We start from the raw sequence: 21,748 nt of genomic DNA, 5'->3' as shown, positions 1-21,748 counted from the left end.
AAGTGGGAGAAACACAGACTATTATCTTTGTGAGTTTTATTGTGTTACCGTCTTGCATTTACTTGTGTATCTTTCAGAATCGTTGCCGAGGAGCAGTCTGTCTGTCTGTCTATCTGTCTTTCAGCGTGTGTCCGCTGTCAAATTGTTGCATCATATTGATCTTGGTCACGCAGACAGTGAGGGAAATTGCGCTGAGTCACAAGTACTTGGCTCTCATTTTGGGGGGGGGGGGGGGGGGGGGGGGGGGGTTTGCCGCCTCAGCACTTTATTAAAATCCATACCAGTAAAAATGTTCACCAGTTAATACCAATAATAAGTAGGTATATATATAGGTAATAGATATCAATGATAGTTTGGGTTTATTTATTGGAGCTGTAATCCATAACCTGTAATTGTGTTAATTACTCTCTATGTAATAAGCTACACGGAGTTTTAGATGCCATATGTACATGGATATATATGAGGTGCACCTTAAAAAGATAAGAACGTTAATCTCAGGTTGAAATTAATCATCAAACGTTCATGTAATTTATCATGCAAAACATCTTTGCATGGATAAAATTGAAAAATGAAACTAGAGGTTTTAATTTGAACATACAGTGGGAACTGGTTAAAATAAATCTCAGTTAAAAAAAGTTTATCAGTTGATATAATGTTAATTGCTATCTTTATTTCAGCTGAGTTCCATGTAAAGAGATGCTGAATTCAGGGGTGATTAGAGAGAGTTGATTTGTATGAAAATGAGATTGTGTCTGGTGAAAATGCTTTATTAGTGTGCCACCTGTCAAAGGGTGTGATGGAGAATGCTAATTGTCCAGACTTTTATGGGGACATGGAATTGAAAACCCTGTGAGGTGTGCAATCGGAAACATGCAGTATGACCGTAAAATCACCGCTATCGCACCCTCTCAGCATTACCATAGAGTTCTTATCAATCACTCGCAAGGATCTGACCCGGGGCATGGGACTTGCCACTTGATAACATGCACCACAAGGGGAGGGGGAGAGGAAAAGATGATGTAGGTCTATGGGTTTTTTTCATTCTGAATACAGAGAACAACTGTTGTGTCTCTCCATGAGGTGTTAATTTGAGAAAATTAAGTAATTTTTCATTGAAGTTGAAAAGAAATTGCAGTAGTTTTGTGGTGGGACATGCTTTATGTACGTGATGTGTGCTCATGACTTTGAGAGCAGATTGGGTTATATTAGGAAATGATGTTTTTTGGAGGGGTGAAATCAAACTAGCTGGCACATGAATCATTTCAGGAGTAATTAAATAAAAAATTTATGGATATTGTGTTGAAATTTGGGTTGATGAAAAGAGATATTTTGTTTATAATATCTTAATACAAAACTTGATTATACATTGTGGGTTTGAAAACAACCATCTGTTCAGGGAAACGAATTGTAGTCTATGAACTCATTTTAAAATGTCTTGGATGAGATATGAAAACTTGGTTCAGCCAAATTGAATATTTTGGGGAGTAAGGGTTGGGTGGAGGTAGGGGTGAGGAGGGGGCAAATAATTCAATTCCTTTACTTTTCTTAACCATCATTTTTATTTTTAAATTTACCCTCTCTCTCTATCCCCCTCTCCCTCACCCCCTTGCCAACCCTGTCACTATCCTTCCAAATCAATATCAAACTTTACTCCTCTTCTACCTTTTGGATAGAAGTTTTAAAGCCTCCTTACTCAATTATAACATAGTTGCATTCAAGCAATGATATCAAATATATAATGTCTACCTCCTCCCAATCCATATCTGGGTAGCTCTTAAGTTCCTTCATTTATTACATTGACCCTCCATCCACTCCTACTCCACTCTCCCTCTCTATCCACTATCTATCCTCCACATTCTGTTTATGTATCGATGCTACCTGAGTTTCTACTGAGATTAATTTTCATTTAAATCTTTTCCTATCTTGTCCTCTTTATAGGAACTAAATTCTTCGTTATGACCCCCCTCTCACACCATGAAACCCATGGATTTTTTCTCCACCCCAGATTTAGAACCCCTTGAGCTCCAGGAGATTGCCATATGGTACAGTGAGGAATCCTTATTCGAGAACTAAAGCTCATTCGAGAATATAATAGCACCTAGTTGTTTTAATTGCATATTTGATGAAATTTGGGACTTAGCTGTCTGAAGATGACCCTTAGTGCCTGATGGCTTCTAATTGCTACTGCATGCCTGTGATGAGACTTTTTTCCCCGTCTTACAGATTGATACCAAGCTTAGAGTGGACAGCTGCTGAATCGATAAAGATAGAAAATTGATTTGGGTAGAAGACTGCAAAATGGGGATTTTTAATGGTGTTTGTAAGTCTGTACAGTGATAATGATATAATTCCTTTTCCATCAGTCCCGTGGCAACTCATGTGAGCTCAACCAATAAATATGTTCGGCTCCTAGTAATGACAAAACAGTCCAAGCTTAATATATATCTAAATCTTCCTGCCAAGCTAATGGTTTGTCACACACCATTCAAAAGTACTATGGAGAAAATGGAGAGGGGGGTTGTGATGATGTACCAAATGGTTCCGGTGAAAGTTATATTGCAATTTACAAAATGAGCTGCAATTTCATGCTCGAAATATAATGTGCAGCAATGGTGAAAAAAACAAGTCACTAATGATTTTTTCAGATTTCCAGAAAATTTAATCTTGAAATATGGCTAATTTATATCAACAGGCTTTGCCGAGCAGAAGACATGTTGACACATGTATATGGTGCTTCGGAACACCCATCAGTTGCTTGCAAACTCTGCCAGTATGTGGGTACATCCATTTATTTCCAGAAAAAAATTCTAATGTATTGGCATAGAGTTTCAGATGCTTTGAAAAGGTCTTTGAAAATTAATTGCTTCTAATTTGTCTGCAGCGCAAGCTTGACACTCCTTTTCTGCACCAGGCTGTTGACAACAGCTGCAACTTTGAATCTAGAGATAGTTTATTATCAGGGCTGAACCTTGGTGTATAGTAATTAAAATTCTTCTGTTTCTGTCAGGCTCTCTGGGTATGGAATCCCATTAATTTTTGTCAAAGGAGACCGCATATCTAGAACTGGAAAAATCACTTTCTTTTGGGTGAAAGTTTTGAGATGGTCATACCTCTAGTCTGGTATGTTTGAAGTCATTTGTCAGAAGTTGTATTACAGCCAGAAACTTTAGAGCCTAAGCAAGCAAGAAACAGTCTAGCTTATCTTCCCCTCCCCCAGTATTAGATAAACCCTCAGTCTTTGTTGAAACCTTCAATGATTTTCATTGTTCTTTTGTCTTTTATTCGTGGATTCTTTGACCTGAATTGACCCTTTTCCCAGTTTATTTTGGAATTTTAGAAGTAACCAGAGAGAAGTTTCCCATCCCTTTAATTGCAGATGCTTATCAATTCAAAACTTTTAACTGTCAGAGATAGGTCTTTAAACCAAAGAATTAAAAAGTCATTTAAAGGTTTGTAATCTTGGTTTGGAATTGTTGCTGTCATCATCAATAAATCAATAGCACTTTACATAATAGGTACACACCCAATGATTTAAAAATTAGAACTAAAATTAAAAGATCACCTCTTTTTTTCAATTTTTTGTAATACAAAAAGATACATAACATATTTTTCAAACTATGGAGAGTTTTCTTCCAATGATAATATAAAATACATCTAGTTTTCAATTTTAAATGGTTGAATATACACTGTACAATGTACCTGTATAATATCTGTAAAATTTGTAATGATACTTTTATCAAGTAATGGATCAATTAATTGTGACAGCAATCACAGAACAAGTCCAAAAGAGAATTCCTTACGTTTTATTGAGGGGCACTTGACTGAATAATAAAAAAGAGGAAAAATTTTGTTTGATTCTAACAAATATTTGAATCATCGGTGGTTTGCATGCAAGCAGTCATGTATTTTGCAGAAATACCTAGAATTCTGTTGCCGTTTTTAAAGAGGTTATCACAATTAAGATCACGGATGATAATTATCTTGATGGTGCTAAGCTGTGTCATTGATAGCAGGGTAATAAAGGAATTTCTCTAGATATAAACTCTACCGTATCTCTCTGCTGGGTCCAAGAAGATAGCTGTAACTGCAGACAAATTTTAACAGCAGGGCAATGTTTTATGTGAAGAAGTGATAATTTGTTTGAAGGTGCAGTTATTGAATATGTAGGTACCTTGATTTCCATCAAAATGGTGTTTGCTTGTGGTTAGGTGAAATTGTCTCTAATAAACATATGATAGTTGAGTTTTTTCAGGAAATGTTGAAAAAATTTATGCTAAGGGTACATGTAAATGAACTGGGTTTAGTTTAATTCTGGAAAAAAAAAATGTGAACCTAAATTGAACTACAGATTACCAATCACCGAATGACATTGTAAAAGTGGACATGACACATTTTGAAATAATTAGCAATATTGGAAAGTAAAGTTATGGCCAATTTGATATCATATATATATAAATCAAGATATCGGCTAGCTATTCCATTCATGTGCCTATAACATTATTAATGGCCAGGCTAGCGTTCAGGCCTCTAGGCCTACGTCCAGTCAAATTACTTGTATTTTGAGTCAAATTAATCTAGACTGAAAGGTAATTTGTCCTAATCTCTGTTTGTACAAGTTTTTTGGGTGGCATGTGCAGTGTTTATCACCACCGAGTCCTATTTGTCTTTTCTGTGTATCTGACCATCCCTCAACGTACTGATATGAAAGAGTCATAAAGTATTCACTAGAGCACAAGATGGCTCACTTTACATAGTTAATAATCTGATGCAATGCAATAAAAAATTTTAAAATTAATTGATTAAAAATTCAAAGTTACCAGTCAGTATGCAAAATAATTTTAAAAGGAAATGGCTGTAAAGGCATGAAATTGAAAAAGTGACAATAAAATCTGGATCCAGTTCCATTTGTGTATTGGCTTGCATTTCAGAGTTAACAAATTCCCATAGAGCTAATAGTTTGTGTTAGCTTTACTAAGTGACAGTTTCTAAATAATCCTCAGGATAGACTATAAAATATTCATATCTGGCTTGGGAAATGGATCTCTGGTTTTCAGCTTATAACAAATATATTGCAATAAGTTAGATTATGTATTGACAGTTCCATTAATCAACCTTGTATTTCACCTGTCAAAGAGATTTCAAATGTAATAAAGCAAGAAAAATGAGTCAACAGTGTAGTTCGGACTTCAGCTTGCTTTCGCATTGTTGATTCCGAATCGGCAACATGTGCGACAAATGGCTTAGGTTATTAAAGTGCTCAGATTTTGTTTTATGCAAAAAAAGACTTCAATGGGGAATGTTCAATATTTTTTTTTTTTTTGTGCGTGTGTCTGATTAACACAACTTTTTTTTTTTTGGTTGGTTACGATTTCATTTCCCCTGTTAATAGTCTCTTTTGTTGTCTTTTATGCCGAAGAAACCTCTAGAGTAGCTCTGACGTTTAAAAAAGTTTCTCAGCGGGTTGAAGCAATCTTGTTATGGCAGTCCACTAGGCTAAGTGCTACCAACCAAGTCTGTAGGGGTTTTGTCATCGGAGTCATGTTGGTAAGAAATAACGAGCTGACTTGTCAATATGATATTTGGATGTAATTTTAATAATTTGCAGATGATTAAAAGCTTTCAGCCTTGGACACTTTGCATTGAATTTTCTCATACCTCCATGACTTAATCATTTAGCCCAAAAAATGAGTTTCAGAAATCCCAAATGACATGATTTTCCGTTCTTGAAAGAAATAGCGCACAGTGGGAGAATGTGTTTTTCGATACAGTTTGAAATTCTCCCCATTTCTTTCCAGTTTTTCTCTTCAAGTTCAACAACCAAAATTAAAGATTAGATGTAAGACTGATTGTTTCCCCCACAATTATAATTGGACGATTTTCAATTGGCGTTATATCCATATATTTTGTTTAGTCACACAGTCTACTACACTCGGAGGGACTATGTTGCATGCCTTCAGAAGATTTAATCAAATTGATCTGCAGAAGAGTCAGAAAATTCCGCACTTAATTAAATTTTGATTACTGAATGTATAGGAGAATAAAAAAAAAATCTCAAGTTTGAAGTGTGAGAGGATGAGAGTTTCAGAGATAATTTCTAGTATGTTTTGGTCCCTATCTTGGCGACATCTCTACGATGTGTTAAACTCAAACACCTAGGGGGCAAAACAGTTGATATCCCATGGGGCTCTGAATCAATTCCCATGATGCTTTTGAAGTTAAAAAGTCAGCCAGATCAATTGAATTGTTCCAATATTTCATCTTGTGATGTAATTCATAAAGTATTTCGCCATATACACACTGTATAGAGCAATGCACAGTTAATTGCCTGGACTGACAGTTCTAGAAGGAAGTTTTTAGGTTCAGAGTGAATTATGTTTAGTATCATCTCTTTTATCTTGATAATTCAAAAAAAAAAAAATGATAATGTCTTAGTGGTGAAAATTTGTTTCGAAGATTATGTTTGTGTATGGCATACTCTAAAACCTGGCCTGGCCTGGCTTGGCCCCATTGGCCTGGCCTGGCCTCAAAGTTGGCCTGGCCTCACTTTTGGCCTCAAAATTGGCCTGGCCCCAAATTTTGGCCTGGCCTCAAAAATTGGCCTGGCCTCAAATTTGGCCTCTACAAAAAATTTTGGCCTCAAATTTATTTTTATATTTTCTTTACGTATTTGACATTTTCATTGATGTTTTATTGATTTATTTTCAATGCACATTAAACATCACTTTTGGTGCCTATAGTGTCTTAAAGTGATAATGTATCAAAAATAATAGTTACAATTGAAAATATAGTACTAACAATGTATATCTATGACTAAGGTATGTTGAGTAATCAATTCTAACAGATTTTTATTCAGTATGATTTAAATTCTTAAGAACTTAAGAATGTGATTTTACCCTGCAATTGTATAACGATGGCATGTTTTTGCAATGTATTTAGATCAAACTGCTTTCAGGATTAGACACTATCTATGCAACTCTTCTTTTACCAACGACTTGTTTGAGAAAAAAGTAATGGAAGAGGCCAATATTTGTTTATTCTATCAAAAATCACAAAATGTTCTGCTTTGTTCAAATTCCGATGATAACAATTCCCCATAGGAGAACAATTATTTCCTAAGTATACAAACAACACATACAGGAAACTCTACTCTATAATCAGGAGGTGATGAATTAATGAACATCACCGGGTCAAGCTATCGAGGGATGCAATGTTGCAGTCGTTCACAAATGCCATTAATTAAATTAGACATGTGAAATGTTAAACGGCAGGATAGGCAATGAATCTGACCCAAATGTAGCAGATTAAGGACAGAAAAGGTTAATATTAAATTTCTGCTGGGGAGGGAAATTTGGGCTTGATTGGTGTTGACAGGTAATATAAACAAACAGCAGATTTTAAAGTGCATTACACAGTGATAACAATTTAATGCTATGTACCAGTTTACAAATGTTTTGGATATCAATCAGGTGAGTCTCTTAAAATGATGTTTTAATTTTAAATGGGAGATGGGAGTGACAACTTAATCGCTTTAGTATTGGGAAAATCTATTTCTTATAGTAGGAGCAGTGCTGTGCATACATGTCATAGGTATTTTTTGTGTGATTAGACATGGATTAAAGTAATTCAACTTGAAAAATCGGTCATCTTGTCATATATATATTTTCATATGATTATTCCTTAAGAATATTCAATTCTGAAAGAAATCAATAAAAATTCAATTTTAATCTAAGAAAATGAGAAAAAAAGAAATTTTAAAATTTGAGGCCAAACATTTTTGAAGAGGCCAATTTAGAGGCCAGGCCAATTTTTGAGGCCAGGCCAAAATTTGGGGCCAGGCCAATTTTGAGGCCAAAAATGAGGCCAGGCCAACTTTGAGGCCAGGCCAGGCCAATGGGGCCAAGCCAGGCCAGGCCAGGTTTTAGAGTATGCCGTTTGTGTATTGGCGTGGGCTTTATGAAACAGATTAATTGCAATTCAAAATACACAAAGTACACATCTTTCTTCAACTTTTTGTTTGTTTTGTTGAATGTCATTTTTTTGAAACACACATATTAAATATATGTAACATCCACAATCAACTTTGAAGGATTCGATAAATTGAAATATGTATTAGCTTGATTAGAAATGGTCAAATTCATAATATTTTTAATTGGGCTAAATGATAAAAGTTCAATTACCGTATTTTTAAATTGTTTAAAGATAACGGAAAATGTTAAAGTGTAAATTAACACCTGCAAGAAGAAAAATTAACAAGTATATATATGATAGGTCTTTTAGGAGAAAAAAAAAATAAGTATACCAGTTTGGATTGTAACCTGCTTCTGTTATAAATATCTTATGTTATGTTATACTCAGAGATAAAACTGAAATCAGGTTTCTTGTCGAATTATTGAAATGGGTTTTTGATGGCTTCAAAATGAAGTTGCACATGTGGTCAGGGGTGTAAACATTGGTTTGAAATTCAAATATACATGTTTCGTATTTCCTCTGTACCACAAAGCCTATGGTTCAGTGATAATTTTTTCTTGAAAACACCCCTCTAAGAATGTTGAACCATCAGGTATCTTTGTTGGGGGTCCACAATTACTGCCGTTGGGCATGTGGGTGCTTTACGGTCCCCGACATCTGTATGCCCCAGGATTGTGTAAAAAGCTAAAGTCATCTATCATATTTATGAAGTTGTTGTCAGTTACCATATGGTTTTTAAAGCCACCATAGCGTTTGATTATTCAATGAATATTGGTTGCTAGAAATTAAGATAAAAATCTACCTCATTTTAAATCTGGCATAAACCTTGCTGTGGAAAATAATGGGCGTTAAAAGAAAAGACTCAAACTTTCATTTTTCAACAAGGTTTTTGAGTTATTACAGTGATTATTTTTGTAAGAGCATTATTTGTTGCTGATTCGGTTTTTTTTTTTTATGTAGACTTTTTTGTTTTTTTTCATAATGATAGGAAAGTGAATTACGATTGCCGTGTTGTGAAAGCACACAGCAGCAAGCCTGTCAACTGTAAAACTGCAATTGCTGACGCTGGAAGCTTTTAAAAGCATAAACAGGAATTCCAACATAATGAAAATTCCATTAGATGCAAGCAAGTTGGGTGAAATAGGTCTTTCAAATGATGGATAATCATTAATAGGAGGAATGGAGAAATTAGTTCATTGCGAAAATGTGATGTTTGTAAACAGTAAATGAAATTGAGTCGGCCATTAGGCTAAACCCATGTTGGGAGAAAAAATTACAGGAAAACGACATTTGCTAGATGAGAATGTCTGCACGAATGTAATAAGTTTGTCCAATAATAAACTCGGCTGGCTTGTACATCTCTTAATTGAAAGATTATGTATTTACTTTACACTAAGGTAAAGGCATATACCTTGGTAAAGAAGATGTAGCAATCAAAATACATTAGACCTCAAATTGCTGTCTTTTAAATTTGGTATAAGTCAATTAATTAAGGGAATTTAATGGAAGAATGTATACATGTAATTCATGTTTGAGTGGTGTATCATCTGCATGCAGATTTCTTATTAACATGCGCATGCTGGTGATAAAAATATCACCCTCACAGCTTATTACACCTACTTGAAAAAATAACTGGTAAATTAAATACAAGGTTTTTTGATTGATTAAAACAAGATAGGAATTTTCTGTCAGGAATTTTCTGTTATCTGCTGATTTTTAGTTTCCAAAAGAAAATATTAGCAACATGTTCGATTATTTTGGGGAATGATTAATCATCTAAAGCAAAAGATGAGGGGAGAAAAGCCATAAAACTGAAAACAAGCACAGCTCTCATGCCTTGTATCAATCAAAATCTCAAAAATAGACAAGATATTTCTTGTGTTTTTGTTGTCAATATTTTTTTTTTGATCTTCAAGTTGTTGTTTCTACTTGTTGTCAACACGTGTTTTGTCGGCTGTGTATTGTCTCGGTGCACTGCTGTAAGGCAATCCATCATGACCTGACAAACGGCCATGTTTGGTCTCCATGTGACACAGGTAATGGCTGTAATCACCCTATAGGCTACAGATTTATGGCAGTGTTCACAAATTGCCATCTCCTTTCATTCACAAGTTGTCATCTTTGTATACTTGGTTTGTAAGGTGTTTTAAATAACTATTGGTTCTTGTCTATGACAACTCCTAGCTCAGGATAGGGCATATTGCTGGAAATTATATTAATGCACTTTTTAATGATTAATTTGTGCAAATTTTCTTCTCTGATTTGATAAGCAGTTGTTGATTCTAGGAAAAAGAGAGGGAGAGATTTTATAGAGAAGGGGACTATTAAGATAAAAAAGAAGTTCTTGAATACATTCATATACACAAATAGATTAATTACTTTATAATTCTGATGTTTCCTTCATTTACTTGCTCTGCCCATTGCCAGCCTTTTTTCCCATGGAATTTTTCGGTGCTGTTTTGTCCCTTTGCAGAATCTTTTTGGGAGAGCAAAGCAAGTTCAACCCCACTTAATTAGCTTCTCCATATTTTTGAATTAGCTAGTTTTCTTCACTACAAAAGTAAGAAAATATAATTATCACGTACTGAAATATTTCTCTTGATTTTCCCATCACCCTCTGCAGTGACGTCCGACTCAATTAGCCAATGTTGTTTATAATGTGGGTTTTTTGTGAGTTTTTCTTCATTTTTTTTACATGGATTTAATTGAATAAACTGCTTCATCTTGATGTTCAAAGATGTTTGAACAAAGACGACGGAATTTCCCTTTGTCCCTTGTTGTGTCCTTATCATGGGCCCTGATAATCTTATATTTTGTTTAGTCCCTCGGGCGTGGTAAGAGATTGATGCTCTCTTATTGAAAAATCAGTAATGGCGTAAATTCAATGAGAGAAGTTATTAAACTCCATTGCAGACACCAATTCGCATCACAAATACTTAATTTGGTCTGGGGGACATTCTATGGATAGTCTTTTTCATACAAGAGAAACTGAAGCTCCAACAGCATCTTTGGTGTATTTGCAGTGCAGTTGTGATTAGATCCACACAGACACAATCATATATTGGTATGCCTCACAATTCATTTATTTCATTAAGGTATTCATTGATAATGTAGCTAATTGATGATGCCTCTGATGACATATATCATCACTATTGAGATACGGCCAAGAATTGTATGATATAGGCTGTAACTTGTCGTTGGTTTGTTGTTGAACAACTTATCCAGGTCATTAATCCAGTACTAACTGCTCAGACTGCTGCAGTATACCTCTTTGTCCAAACTGTCTGGTATGGAATAATTAAACAAAAAAGCAGAATATTTTTATATTATATGTAAAAAATTACAAGGTATCTTGATCCCTCTTGAAAGTTCGAGAAACTATTTGTTTATACTGTAGATTCCTAATTAAACAAGAGGAATTAGAATCCACATGAAATTGCGAGAAGCAGATTTCTGGGATTTTAAAATCTCTCTTTTATTTTTTTGACTAATTGAAAGTTTTTTTAATAAAAATTAGGCTTTCTTGATTTTATATTCAAGTGTTTTGATGTAAAACAGTTGAAACAAGAAATTTATATATGTTTGAATAACAGACAACACCTTTAAGAAGGTATCAATTAATGCTCTGAAATTTAGCTACTGGCTGGATAGCCTCAGTACGAAGGTCTGGGCTAGCTCTTGTCCAAAATGCAAGACTAGTGTTAATTAAAAAGAAGATATCTCCTGTAAATATCTCCTAAATCTCAGATACTGACTCATATTCATGCAGTCTAGTCTCCGTTTAATGCACATGACATCAGCAATAGAAGCAATAGATTCTGGAAAGGATGCACAACAGTAATCATCAGTAATCAATAATGCCAGCTAAAACAGTTTTTATAGGCTGCCTAATCATTTTTAACCATTGATTGCCTCATTTCCCTTTTACATTGACAATGCAACTTTATTCTTCATTTCATCTGGAGGCATGCAGGGAGGTTTGGAATGATAGAGTTAAGAAGTTAAAAATTTGACTTGTAAGCTTAAACATGGCAAATCATTTTAAGATTAAAATATGTGCCTCTAATGTGCAAAAGTGTAAAGATCTGCTGATGCACCAATTAGTGCATTTCTTTATGAAATATGGTTCAAATAATTTTGCTCTTGTTTCAACAAAAATCATAAACCACCCAGATTTTTTATTGCCTGGGAGATCATTTTTTGAAGCAAAATATGTTAGGCCTGATGAATATAGTATGTCATGAATTAATTCTTGTATGACTTGAATTAAGAAATGGCAGAAAATAAAAGAAATTGTTCGCATGCCAGACAGCTAATGTTTGCACCTCCTATTTCTAATCTGGTGTTGTTTGCAATGAAGATCAAACAGCATTGGAGCATTTATAGAGAAAACATGATGGGTGAGGGGGTCTGATTAAAAGCTTTGCACACCTTCATGTATTGAACCTTGTTGTATCAATGAGGATGACTGTTTTGTTTGATTTTATGTTGGTTTTATGTTTTGTAACTTATTTAGTTAAAGAATTTTACTTGATTAGACCCAGCAGCTATACTTTTTTATGTTTCAATTTTTTTTTTTTAGCAAATTGTAACTTTTTGGTCTTTGAAGCAGAAAATTTGTTTGATAGCAGAGAGATTGTTTTAAAATGATAAAGAGAGTTTTGAAATTTTGTGCATACTTTTATCGGTTTTTGCATGTACAAACTAATATCTTCTGCATAGTAGGACATGCATTAATGTACAGGTTTTTTGTCCTAGCTATGTTGATTGAAATACTGTTTTTTTGACAAATTTGAAGAAGTTCACAACAAAATAGAACCAAAAGACTATTTACCATTGTAATGTATTAATCTTGTTTTAATTTCCACTATAAACTTTTTTATCGTCTAAATGGATGCAAAAATTTCGGCCAAGAATGTTGGTAGACTAATACCTAGCAATGGGAAGTGTTTCTAAATTTAGTGTAAACATGCAAGACTGGGAACAGGGGTCTTGACAGTTTCTCGGTGAGGAAGTGTGGAAAACCTCAAGTTGTCAGATCACTTAATTAACAAATTCAGCAAAGTGGAAATCTATATATACAACAAAGTACATGCTGGCTTCAACAACAGATTTCTGAGGTTTTCTATATTCCATGATTTATAAGATTTTAATCAGGTCTGCTTTAATACATTCAAAGAAAAACTAAGGATATATTATACAGGAATATAATATGATATAGTTTAATATTTTAGATTAAATTATATTTAATTAATTTTGAAAGACTTTTTTTTATTTTCCCCCTGCTGATCATTAATTAAAAAATTAAGATATTCAATATTATTATTGACAAAAATTCAGAATTAAATTTTTTTTTTTTTTATTAGTACATGTATTAAATCTGGAAATGAGCTAACCCCAATGTCTGCTTAGGGACTTGATTGCATTATCAATCGTAATTCAAACTTGCATTTAATTTGCTAAAGGTTTGAAAAAAATGAAGAAAAACAAGTCACCTTGATATTGTGAAGAGATTACAGAAGTGGGTCCAAGTGGAAGATTAGGGAACCTCAGAAAAGTACATTTTTGAAATTCTGATTGCCCAATATGTAAATAACAGCGATAGGATCGCTAATTGTGAAGAGACCACTCGAAAAATTTCCGTCAAACAGACTGGGTATCTGATAGTTTCTCTCAACAGTTTGATTAATGAACAAGATAGGTAAATTGATTGAAAACAAATAACGAGAGTGATTGGGGGAATAGCTAGTGCAGGGAATGGGATTCGGCAAATACTTGTTCCGTCTGTCTTCACGGACAAGTTCTAACACCTGTGGTGCAAGGGGACGTGATTACATTGTTAGTAAAGCTAATTTTTCTGCACTAGATCAAAGTGGGTTAAGTTTGATTGTGTTTATAAATATGTGCCCGAAGACCCTCAATCCTTTTTTTTTTTTTTTTTTTTTTTTTTCCTTAGCTTCAAAAATAGGTCTTTTTTTTAGCACCACCCCACTCTCTTTTTCATTTCCTTGATCAAAACTCTTTGGAAAAGAAAGAGCACAAAGTGTAATATATGAATTTATGCTGAAACACCAGGTTTTGATTTATTTATATAGAAGCTACTAAGCTGATAGATAGTACAAATAAATTTTCTATTCATATGTGGAAGAGAAACAGAAAAGAGTAGAAGTGAATCAAGTGCCAGCAAATCTGTTAATATTAGTTAATATACAGGAAGTGTGTATACTCTTTAGCTCTTTGAATTGGTTAGAATTGAATTATAAATACAGAATATATATTGTCTTATTCATGTAAATGTTTATCTCTGTAGGTATCTGAGGAAGGATGTAAATTGTTTTGATGAAGTGGAGTGAAGATTCTCCCCTTTCTTTGATGGTTGAGGTGTGAACTTGTACTGCTAATCGTGAACGTGATTAAGAGAATAAACAGAAGAAAAGCAACCAAAAAAATCAAAATTGGTTCCATTTTATCTTGTCGGAGATAATCAAGACTGCCTCGAAAGAATGTAAGGGGCCAATACCTACCTGTATGCAGGCGAGATAGAAAATCAAGGGGAGATAACTGGAGATAAGGTAAGGCTCAAACAGAAATGGCTGATCGTGAAATATCAAGAAATGTTTGATTAATTGAACCAGTTGGATGCATTTGATGATATACTTGATTAAGATAGGTGTGATTGGTTCAAGCTGAGCATGCAGCAGTGTATTAGGCATAATTGGGATGGATACATATAATCCATGAGTAAAGAATTAACATGTTATCGATTTTAAAATTGAATTAGAGAAAGAATTATTTAAAAAAAAACATTTTACATGGATCAACCTATAGGCGTAATTTTTTTTTTTTTATTAACTTAGAATTCATCATATACACTAATGCATGCTCATGTATCAGAATAAATCAATATACTCCACTGCAGTGTTTGTAAAAATAATAAAATGAAATGTTTAATTTTTCACATAACATGGTAGATAAAGGATAATTTTCCAATTTATTTTTCAACATGATTTATTTGACTGCAGGAATGCATATATTCCAATGCACTGCGATACTTTCTGACCCACACCTTACAATTTTTATTCAGTCTGTCACTGCATGCAAGTAATAATCCCTCTAGCCGTTCTCAAATAACAAGTTATATGTAGATTTTTATTAAATTTTTTCGGAGGTCTGCAGATGCAAAAGTGATAAAAGTCTACATTAACCCAGGGCCCTGTTTCCAATTGATATTTTCATTAAATTACAGTATTGAATTAAATTTATTGGATTTATATTGTCATAAACAGAGTGATAAAAACCAAAGTGAATGGGAATTGGGTTTCGTCGAATATATTGTGCATCTTGTTTTTAGAGGGTATCGCGTAGCGGATGATTACGACACGTTTCCCCTTCTGTTTTAGTATGATGGCATTTCTGATAAGGTATGTAAATGATGTAACAGGAGCCACTTGTTTTTTTTTTTCATTTAGAGAAATCTTAAGCATCTTCCTTTCTTTGGTGATTATGGCACATAGATTTTATTACCGTAAATTTCGGGGTCTTTTAGGGAAGATGAAGGGGAGATAAGCCAGTGTTTTTAGAGCCCTTCGCGGCAGGAAATCTTTGTGTTTCATCATAATTTTGTCATTGCGAGACAGCTGCAGTGATAATAGGAACTGGGTGAAGATTTCAGTATTGAACAGTTATGGGCCCTTGATCCGGTGCATTTTCATAAAAAGCCAGTTATTTAGATAAGTGTCAAATTGCCAAGGAAATCAAAGATTTGAATAGAAGAGTTAAATATATATATATATAGTCTTATGTAAGTTCTGTGAGTGTGAAGAGGGTATAACTAAGCTCTTTAAGCAGATTTTTTGATAAGATTTAGTTTCAACTTTGGGACGAAATTAAAACTTACCTAATTTTAAATTTCTTCTTAAATTTTAAGAAATTCATTAGGGTGTGATAGATTGGATGTTATCAATGACACAGATTTAATTAAATGAATTTGTCTTAATTATACCTCAGGGATGAGGGATACCCACTAAGCCTATAGACCTTTGCTAAAATGAAATAAAAAACTCTGATTAATATCGTTTGCAGTGTAGGTAAACTACCAGGGCTGTTTTGCATTATTTTAAGGATGTGTTATAATATTTGAATACAAAGGTATCTGTAAGTAATCAAGGCTCTGACGGTCATTATGTATGAGAGTTCATGATTGTATGAATACAATGTAAATTGGCTACTGTTTATACTCGGGGATAATAATCAAAATTGATGGTGACATTCATCAGCTCTCTAATGTGGCATGTCCACCCAAACGATAATGTAGCAATACGATGCTTTTAAAAAACTAGCTAATGTACGTACTGATGAAGGGGGATGAAGATTACGCAAAAAAAATATATCTTCAAAAAATGGGTAAAGTGCTAAATCAAATGTTGAATTTCAAGTCATGCAAGAAGCGAAAATGCGAAACAGAAAACATGTTTTACTGGGCTGTCTCCATTATAACACCCAGATGCAATAGTATATTATTTGATTAAATTGTTTTTCAAATGATGGGCAACACAATGTCTGCCGCTGTTTTACATTATAATTTGAGAATTAAGTAGATTTCCTCTCTTGGTGCACTGGCCCTCTGGCATGTTTCATCACTCTAAGTGTGTACCCTCCTCGATTGCCATATTTACAATGTCACCTTTTTAACATGTTTTGAATTAAACTCGCATCAGAAAGTAGTTCCAGCATAACAAACGCTGGCAAGGTTTCCTGTTTTCAATTGAAATTTTTTTTTTGCTAGTTCGGAAGCTGCTTTAAATTTAAAAAAAAAAAAGGGGGGTGGGCTTTTACCAGTATTTAGAGGGAATCAAAATGTGCATGCATCTGGCACCTGAAAATAAAAAAAAGATTTTTGGCCTTGATGGTAACCTCTTTATTCATTTTTTTTTGTAACAAGATTTAATTATTTAGTTGTCAGGATAATGAAATGGCCAAAAAAAAGGAAAATCCAGTGTTTATAAAATTATTGGGAAATAATAGACTTGATTATTGGGGAGTGTGCCTGGCACACCGTCTCCATGCACAGACCACACAGTAAACGGCAGTTCTTAATCAATTAATTTCTTTATCAATGGGTCTACAGGGTTTATTAGTCTAAGATAGAAAGTGATACAGTCTTTGTTGATTGTGCTTTCAGTTATTTTACCCAAATGTTGAACTTTGATATCAAGAAAAAAGGAAGTGGACATAAAAAAATTTTGGGGCTTGTGTCCAGGGAATTGTTTATTCTGGAAAACAGGGTGTCTGAATACAAAGACAATGACGTGTTGCAGTAACTTTATGCACCAATAATCTGCAGTTACTGGACAATGGAATACAGATTTGCCGAGAATCTGGACAGATTTTTGTTGATTTAGGTGTCCAAGATTGGTGTGCAGATGGTCAGTATCCTGACCCCTAGGACCCACCGGGTGACCAGTGGTCATTTTCCAGGGTGCATGTCGGGACAGGAAACTCTTGGACTCCGTCTCCGTCACTTGAAGAGTCATTTTGACAGTTCATTAACAAAAATCGGCTTAATTTTCTCCTGATAATAGGCTGTATAAATGTTAATGTTCTGGTCAAGTAGCTTCATTAGAAAGTTTTTCTTCCTCTTTTAGATTTCTCTTTTGGTTGATGAACTTCTGAAGGAGGTTGGGGGATTCATTAATTAAAGGCGGTGGAGTTTGTCTTTAGAAATTTTATAAGAAAAGAAAAATTGTGTTCACGGTTATGTGGGCCCGTTGTTTTGGGGGTATCTTAAGTTTTAGTGAAAAGTTGTGATTAATGAGAAGAGGTTATATCCAAGCACACCATTGAAATTAGAAACCCTATTAAACAATTGCAGTGGTCATCCTGTGATTCATGAATAGTCAATGAGTTGATTGAATCTGATGCACACATCAATGCACACATCAATGCATTGCAATTGATCCATGTAAACACTTGGAAAGACAGAAACTTGAAAGGACTATATATGATATGGGCCTAAAATAGCCCCCAAAAATTAACATCATCATTTTACTGTAATTATTTGTTTTCTTTGTACAGATATATATGTGATGTTTTTACATAATGTTCATTTTGATTCAACTGCCCACAATTTAGAAATATGACATCGTAAATACAACCTTTTCCCGCCATTTTTGCATTTTTGGCATAGAACAGCTTGTTTTCAAGCAGTTTTTCTTTCAGAAAACATAGAGCGCATGCTTGAACAAACAAATTATTTTAATCAGAGATGTATCTATCCAAGGCTAATAAGTGACCAAAAACTTTTCCTTGTTCAAGCATGCGCTCTATATTTCCCATTCATAAAAAGATACGAAAAACATCATTTTTTGACTGATTTTGATTGAATTATTAAAAAAGCGTCACTTCTGACGTCATCATCTGCCAGTTAGTGCAAATAAATCAAATAAATAGGTGAGAAATATATCTTACATCAACTCTTCTAAAATATAACATAACATTTTATTGTGCCAGAAACACTTTAAAAATGGCGAATTATGGGGACCAAATTTCACTCATATCATATATAGTTCTTTGGTTCTATTTCTTAAGCCAATTTGTTCTTTCTTCTTCTTGTGTTTTTCGTTATTTGGAGAAAACAATTATGAGCATACAAGTGTACAATTTTAAGTAGTAACTTGGGGTTTGATAGGGGGTTAAGAGTCTATGAAGAAAACATATTTTATATCTGCAATTTCTTTTTCATTTTTTTTTAATAAAATATAGTTTTTGAAGTTATATAAAATTTGATTTGAAAGTTTAACCACTTTGAATTGTGTGAAAGAAAATGTTACTTTTATGTTGACAAAAACTGCAAATTGTGCTTGATGTCCCAAAAAAACAATTTGTGAAATATGCACACCCCAAAAAATGGAGGTGATAAATTGTAAGGGATATTGAATCCACCTGTGCGGTACTTTGGTTTTTTGGGGTTCATTTTTTGCTGTTTCTCACACCTCCGGGAATCTGAAGAGGTAACTTGAACAGACGATTACCCAGAACTGACGCAGCAGACAAAACTAGCATCCTCAGCTGTCCTTAATGTGGTTGCCGTTTGATGTCAAGATGGAACAATAAGGAGTATTCTTCTGGTGTGTTTTATTTTCTTTGATGATGTCAATACTTCACACTTTGGAGAGAAAAAATGTTATAGCATTTGCTACAGCGAAAAACAAGGGGTTCTTATGAGAAAAAAATTAAAAATAGTCGTTCCTCAAGAATGAAGGTATTTTGTAGGTAAAGGTAGAAAAATGTCGAAAAAATGACTGCATGCACTTGCAATGCTTAATTGTTCTGTATGGTAGTAAATAATATTTGTTTGTTGTTTTGCGATCTGAGGCGGTTTGTGAGCAATAAACAGTCTGGGTTGACAGAGATGGGACTGATCTGTCATGCCGTCTTGCAGCGTGATTTGGTGTGATGTTAAGAAAGGAGGGGTGGATCAAAGCGAGACCGAAGGGTTGTCACCTAGATTCTTTTGTTATATATTTGCTTGGATGACTGTGAGGAGTATTCTGCCATAATGAAGGAGCTTTCATTAACCTAAATTAGGAAAAAGATTAACCTATGTTTCGGAAATTTTTGGCCTATACTACCGGTACATTAGGTAGGGAAGAAATTTTTAGAGTTTTCTGTTGGCAAAGCACACACTTCGTTTAAAAGAATTTTCAATGAACAAAATGAATCATGTAAAAATTGAACTGACTCCTTATCTATATATGCAGACCTGAAGAAAATTCCATCATCTTTCACTATGCCCATTTTGTTATTATGTTGTAAAGGTTTTATGAATGAATCAAATTTTTTGGAAGATATTTATTTTATTTTTTTAAAATTCTATTCATACATATTAAGAGGACAAGATTCATAAATCCATTCAGATGTAATATTATTTGACAAATATTAATGTCTCTTCTCCAGCCGAGTTATAATGGAAGAGCCCAGACTCCTGCTGAGTAGTGTGAATTACCAATGGCCGCCATGAAAGGATAGCTGCGCACCGGTTCAACCAGCAAATTGAAACTAATGACCATAAAACCTTATCGTAAATATTAATCTACCAAAAATCGGCTTTCTTACATAAATCTTTTGGGATATGTATATTGTTTACCATCTTCATCCAACTTAATTCGAAGTGAAGAGAGGCGCCTTTTATGGAAGATATAAAATTTCCTATAAATTATGAAAAGTTTTTGAAAAGTTGACAGAGGGTCCTAGCAAATCTCTTTAGGTAAAATGAAAAACTTTATTCCTCCTCTTTGAATTTGATTTCCCTGCAGTGAGAAAATGTTCAATTTACCGTGGCCATAAATTATGGGCATGACTTTTTATTAAAGGGAGATAATCTATGAATCGTGTGCGGGGGTTAAATTTAACACACAAAGACTGTAGCGGAACACGATTGACTCATAATTCTAATCCATTATGAGGGTAAACAGGTTTACAAAGACTGACTTTGAGGGTGTTTTAGCATTATAACCAAGGTGTTTGTTCTTGGTCAAACGATCCCCTGTTCCGTTCAGACCTCCTGCAGCCGTTGAACTTTTTCGCTCCCGTCAATATCAGGGCTAAAAACAAGATTTTAGGGGCACCTTCAGGTAGTGTATCGTACCTGTAAACGGGGGGAAGAAAATATCCCTCTCTGCCCGACGGGAGTAAATGGCATTTCCATTGAAAATCGACAAAATTGTCTATAAAGAAAACTGAAAGATGATACTGCTTGAAATTAAATCTCGATTCTGAAGATGATTGAACTGTTTATCTTATTGATTAATGGGGCATACATCTGATTTATAAGCTCTTATTGACTGGATTTGGGATGTTTGAAGAAGGTCTTTGATAGGGGATGGTATGTCCTTTATAAGATAGAAGATTAAAATCAGACACTTCACTTTGCGTAAGCGACTTCTCTCCCGATCAAGTGAACGTCCGTCCAATGCTACAGGTGAAAAGAAGATCTGTGATCTTTAACGATTTTAACTCTGATCAATATTTTGTCAATTAGTACGTAGATGCTTAGATTTTCACAATAGATATTATTTGTGTTTAATTTGCTCTTTTTAAATATCTTTTAATAAAGTTTTTTTGTTTATTATAAATATCTTCAAGATAAAAATTTTCAATCTAACGCTGCCATATTTTGTGATTTATAGGGAATTTTAAGATACTTTCCTGACACAACTTCATCAGTTGGATCTTGGGAAAGCAAAATTTAAAATTTTATTCTCTTTTCATAACTACACAAACACCATTTTCCACTTACTGTTTTGTCCTATATTAAGAATGGCATATCAAATTTTTATGTACATAAAAAAAAATAATCTTCAGATTTTTAAGCACTTAAAAATGAGAGTTCATAGCCTCTGCTTGTGACATTTTAATGACAGTATATCCCAAGATTTAGAGGTGATCTTTCACCAATATCATCATGCTGTTCGTAATCCCATTTGCCCACTTTTTATATTCATGAGCCATTTCATTTCACGTGTCCATTTAAGGGTTTTCTTAGGCTTCATTGTGCTGGTATTGGAAAAGCAATTCTTGAGTCTTTGGGGGTCCATGAAAGTTGTCCCAAAGTCTCGGATGACCACTGGCTGAGATGTAAACATTTTGATGGTTTTATAGGCAGCTAAGTACCTTGGTGTTATTGGCTTGTGATGCCTGTGACAGATATTATGACCAATTGTTGTCAAATTTGGCAGCAATATAATCTGTCGGGTCTTTTTTTTTGTCTAGATGGGTCGGG

The 21,748-nt window shown here is 34.1% G+C and overlaps 1 protein-coding gene across 1 annotated transcript in view; it reads left to right on the top strand.

The window, feature by feature from the left end:
- Positions 1-14,294: 14,294 nt before the first annotated feature.
- Positions 14,295-21,748, top strand: part of LOC105317899 (roundabout homolog 2) — a 79,879-nt gene continuing 72,425 nt past the window's right edge. The window contains exon 1 of the mRNA XM_066076159.1: positions 14,295-14,540. The gene's annotated coding sequence lies outside the window, so the exon portion shown is untranslated. The remainder of the gene's footprint in view (positions 14,541-21,748) is intronic.

Source organism: Magallana gigas, chromosome 2 (genome assembly GCF_963853765.1).
Source record: "Magallana gigas chromosome 2, xbMagGiga1.1, whole genome shotgun sequence".
Lineage (NCBI taxonomy): Eukaryota > Metazoa > Mollusca > Bivalvia > Ostreida > Ostreidae > Magallana > Magallana gigas.
This window is presented reverse-complemented; position numbering and strand designations above follow the sequence as displayed.